This window comes from Orycteropus afer, unplaced genomic scaffold (genome assembly GCF_000298275.1).
Source record: "Orycteropus afer afer isolate SDZICR_OR568_19922 unplaced genomic scaffold, OryAfe1.0 scaffold00936, whole genome shotgun sequence".
Taxonomy (NCBI): Eukaryota; Metazoa; Chordata; class Mammalia; order Tubulidentata; family Orycteropodidae; genus Orycteropus; species Orycteropus afer.
The window spans coordinates 180,278-184,674 of record NW_006922523.1 but is presented as its reverse complement, the minus strand read 5'-3'; positions in this window follow the sequence as shown (position 1 = coordinate 184,674).

The following is a 4,397-nucleotide window of genomic DNA, read 5'->3' as shown; positions in this document are numbered from 1 at the left end:
TCCTTACTATGGTCTACCTGTTAGGAAGGCACATGAGCACGCAATGCTTTGTTCCACTGTATATGGGGTCGCAATGAATCAACTAGGCGGCACCTAACAACAATAATGGTCTATGAAGTGTTGCTTGGTCTGACACTTAGCTATTACTTCAGCCCTGTCTCAATACCCCTCTTCTCCTAGGGTCTGAGCTGTCATTCTTATTCTTCCTTGGACACATCATATTCTTCACCCACTTCAGGCCCTTTGCACACACTTCACTTGCTGCCTGACATGCTCTGTCCTCCATTTCTCACAGCCAATTCATTCTTCCTCATTAAGTTTTAGCTTAAATTTCATCTTTTTCAGAAAGGACTTGTTTGACTTCTATCCCAGTCTCTTACTTTCATAAATCATCACAGTTTATAATTATTTCATGTATTTTTCTTTTGCTTGTTTAATGGTCTTTAGATATATAAGCTTCAGGATAGAAATGACTACATCTGTGCTCCTTACCTTATAAACTCAAGGCTTATAACACTGTAAGCACTAAATAAATATTTGTTAAATGAATATAGCAGAAAATTAATGTTGCAGGAATGCAAAACAAAAAAAAACTTTCAAGGGAAAATAAATGAAAGTATTTTGTCTCCGGACTGCAGAAACCTGATGTTCAACATTTATTTTCTGGACCAGTTCTTTCCTAGAATGATTTAAGAGAAAAAAGAATGAGGAGAAATGTACATTCCTATAGAACACAAAACACTGCTCTTCAGGGAACCTCAGAGCTAGTTATTGATGTACAGTTAACTGATCTCATTGTTAACTGTGTAATACCCCATGTACTGACCTGAAGTAGTTGGCTGAACTTTATTTAATGGGCAACCTTACCATTTAAATGCTTAATCCTACACTTCAAATCTAGCATCCAATTAAAATGCATGGGGGAAGTTCACACCTTGGTATCTGCCTACATAGCTATCTATTTATGTAGCAAAAGCTGTCAACATGTCAAGAAGTTTTTTTTTTTTTTTTCTCCTCTGTTCAGGAAGTACGCTAACAATATTAACAACAGAAATCAGAGCAAATTGAATTAGTTTATTTCTATCCCTATAAGGCATATGAAAATAGAAATCCTTTTAAGGTGCTACAACTACAGATCTACTCCCTGGTTTCAAACTTTCTGCTTTATGGTTCCTTGTACATTTCTGCTTTCTGCCTTCCCTGCCCACCATAGGGTTTGGCATACCTTTAAGATGTAGTGTTAAGAATGAAGACTTAGGCAAACAAAAATCACTCCATCTCTCCTACTATTTAATTCTCTTTCTCTCTAGATAGATGATAGATTGGTAGATAGATAGATAGAGACAGAAAGACATACACATACATACATACTTTTATTTCTGAACCTTTGAGAGTTTTATACATCATGCCCCTTTACTCCTAAGTACTTAATGTATATAGTACACTTTTGAATGAATAACTAACTAAATGAATAAACATTTTTTTTATAATCCTTTTGAAGTTAGCAAACATATAAAGCATTAAGCATTGTTGTTGTGTGTTGTGCCATCGAGTCGGACCTGACTCATAGTGACCCCTCCTTGGGTTTCCAAGGCAGTATCATTATGGAAGTAGATTGCCCAACCTTCCTTCCAAGGAGTGGCTGGTGGGTTTGAACCGCCAGCCTTCGGTGTGGCAGCTGACTGTCTGAGGCCCTGAGGCCATCCCCTAGGGCCACATTAAACATTAGTATGATGGTTCTTCCAATTAGCACACAAAGCCATAATATCAACAAATGAGAGTATAGTCAATGAGTTTAAGCAAGCATTGTGTCAATTACATTTTTCTGTGTTTTGAAAAATCATCCCCAAACTTGGCCATAAAACACCAGTTTCTGGCCATGCTCACAGGTTTGAGCATGGATCAGGTAAGTAGCTTTGCTCCATGTATTTTGGACCCCAGTTGAAGAAGCAACCGCTGCCCAGGGATGTGATCTTCTCGTGGGAGACATCTAGAGCTTCCAGCGGGACAAGGAGAAACATTTGAGGGCTAAAGAGCCCTAGTCCTTGAATGCTTAACTGTAAACTAAAAAGTCCATAATACTAACCCACCAGCAGCTCCACAGGAAAAAGATATACCAGTCTGCTTCTGTGAAGATTTACAGCATTGGGAACCCTATGAGTCTGATCTACTGTGTCCTAAAGGATCACTATGATCAGAATCAATTCAATGGTAAGAGGTAGTAAGGTAGTAAGGGCCAGACCTGGAACTGGCATGCTGTCATCTCAGCCCACATTCCTTTGACCAAGTCATCATAATACAAAGCCTAATAGTAATAGGACAAAGAAGTATACTTTTCCTAAGAAAGTCGGGCAAAGATAAGTGAATCTATTCTAAATTATGATATGATAAAACCTGGGAAATCTGGAACCTATGTAAAGTGAACTCTTGTTAGAGAAGGAAAATTAAAATATTTTCCACTAAAAGAAGCAATAAAAAAGTGGTAAGATTGCATCTTATCAAAAGCAGGAAACTTGTGAGGCCTGAAAACAACAAGGCCATCTCATCGAGTTCTGGCTCTCAGAGGTTTCACTGTACAACCTGACACATTTCACTTTCTTGTCCAAAATATTCATTTACTTTTCCCATGCAAAATACTCACCACTGCTAAAAAACACCATAATGTTACATCCAATGATGGCATTAGACTTTAAGTCAGAATGCCATAACCTATATCAAGTCTGAATTCAATATATCTTGATCCATAGGCATATAAATTAAGTGGCAAGTTATATGACTCCAGACTCCCAACATACAATGGTGGAATAGAGACAGAGCAACTTCAGTAGCATTTCCATAGGGAGGGGGGGAAGTAGACTGGCCAGCACAAAAAAATCACTGCTCCCAAATAATTCTGAAGTACTGCTGCACAAATGTTGCAAGATTGCCCTATTCTACGGGTGGGTAATTTTCCTATATTAGTCTCTAGTTATGCTGCCAAGAATAGCTTCTTGGTCTATTGTTCTTCACGGCTCTTGACTGCACTCTGGGAAGTCCTTCCTTTTTCATCATCTTACACATCTCCTTATGAAGACAGCAGAGCAAAACATATGCTTTTTGGTGAGGACAAGAGGTCCTCTTGTATCTCAAATACATGTCTGTTTCTTTTACTCTGGACTGGGAAAATTTTCTCAATAAAGTTCTTCAAACACTTGTTGGCTTTCTACCTAATTAATTCTAATCAATTCCACATGCAAAAATTCCCACACATAACTATAAGCCAGCCCCAGGACCAGTGGAGGGTGGGTGTTTACCGTGTGTGGAGCCACCCCTGGGCTACAAACCACAGTAAGCCAGTCCTGGGATGAGCAGAAGGTGGGTGCTTGCTCCTAGGGCAGGCTGGGTGAGCAAACAGGGTGGGGGAGACCAGGAAATGAGCAGAGCAGTGTAAAACAGTTAGGGGAGACAAACTTCTCTGTCAGTTTGTCTTACCGTGATGGCTTGAGTGTTGCTGTGAGGCTGGAGACTATACCACTATGTTTCAAATGCCAGCAAGGTTACCCATGGTGCACAGGTTTCAGTGAAGCCTCTAGACTAAGACAGGCTCAGAAGAAGGATGAAGCTATCCACTTCTAAAAGAATTGGCCAGTGAAAATATTATGAATAGCAGTGAAACATTTGTGCAATATAGTGCCAGAAATAGAGCCCCTCGGGTTGGAAGGCACTCAAAATATGACTGGAGAAGAGCTGCCTCCTCAGAGTAGAGCCGACCTTAACAACCTGCATAGAGTAAAGCTTTCAGGACACCCATTTGCTGATGTGGCACATCTCAAGATGAGAAGAAACACCTGCAAACATCCATTAATAATTTGAACAAGGCATATATGAAGTATAAATCTAGGAAAACTGGAACTTGTCAAAAATGAAATAGAATGCATAAAGATTGATATCCTAGGCATTAGTGAGCTGAAGTGGACTGGTTTTGGACATTTTTAATCAGACAACCATATGATCTACTATGATGGGAATGACAAATTGAAGAGGAATGGCATGGCATTCATTGTCACAAAGATTTTTTTAAGATCTGTCCTGAACTACAATGCTGTCAGTGATAATATCCATATGCCTAAAATGAAGGCCAGGAGCTCTGGTAGCATAGTGCCTAAGACACTTGACTGCTAACCAGAAGGCTGACGGTTCAAACCCACCAGCCACTCCTTAGAAGGAAGATGGGGCAATCTACTTCCATAGTGATACTACCTCAGAAACCGAAGGAGGGGTCACTATAAGTCAGGTCTGACTTGATAGCACATAACAACAACAACAACAACAAGGAAGGCTAGTTAATATTACTATTATTCAAAGTCATGCACCAACTACCAAAACCAAAGATGAAGAAATTGAAGATTTTTACCAAC